A 564-nucleotide genomic window follows, 5' to 3' on the forward strand; every position below is an offset into this window, starting at 1 on the left:
TCCCCCCTCCCCCACCAGGGTCAGGGGCTGCTCTCGGGCTCCTTCCAGCCTCCCCCCACCCACCACGGCTGCTCCGGTGGCCCACCCACCCATCCTCTGTCTGTCTGCTCAGCACTCGCAGGAACGTGGCCTGGGGGACTCCGGTCCGTGGCCCCGGGAGCACTGGTCCCCACCGGAGTAGCCGGGTTGGAAAGGCAAGGCAGTCCTGTCGCTGGACTGGGGTGCATGGGGTGGGTGCCCGGAGGCCTGGGTCCTCCTCCTCCCAGTGCTGGAGGGCAGGAGGTCTGGGGGGTTGGGGGCAGTGGGGTCAGGAGCCCCAACTCCTGGGTCCTCCTCCTCCCAGTGCTGGAGGGCAGGAGGTCTAGGGGTTAGGGGCGGTGGGGTCAGGAGCCCAGACACCTGGGTCCCATCTGGCAGGGGTGGTCTGTGGGTCACGGGGGCAGGAAGGTCATTGAGATCTAGAGCCAGGTGCATATGTGCCCCCCCAGGATTTATGGGGGGGAGGGCAGGGCCCTTTGCCCTGTGCTTTGTGGGGGGAAGGAGACAGGCCCTCCTGCCCAGCAG

The 564-nt window shown here is 68.6% G+C and overlaps 1 protein-coding gene across 1 annotated transcript in view; it reads right to left on the bottom strand.

Annotated features, from left to right (window-relative positions):
• The window catches only part of ITGA7 (integrin subunit alpha 7), a 9,854-nt gene that overhangs the window by 6,403 nt on the left and 2,887 nt on the right, over nt 1–564 (bottom strand).

The sequence above is a fragment of the Alligator sinensis genome, unplaced genomic scaffold (assembly GCF_000455745.1).
Source record: "Alligator sinensis unplaced genomic scaffold, ASM45574v1 scaffold1065_1, whole genome shotgun sequence".
Lineage (NCBI taxonomy): Eukaryota > Metazoa > Chordata > Crocodylia > Alligatoridae > Alligator > Alligator sinensis.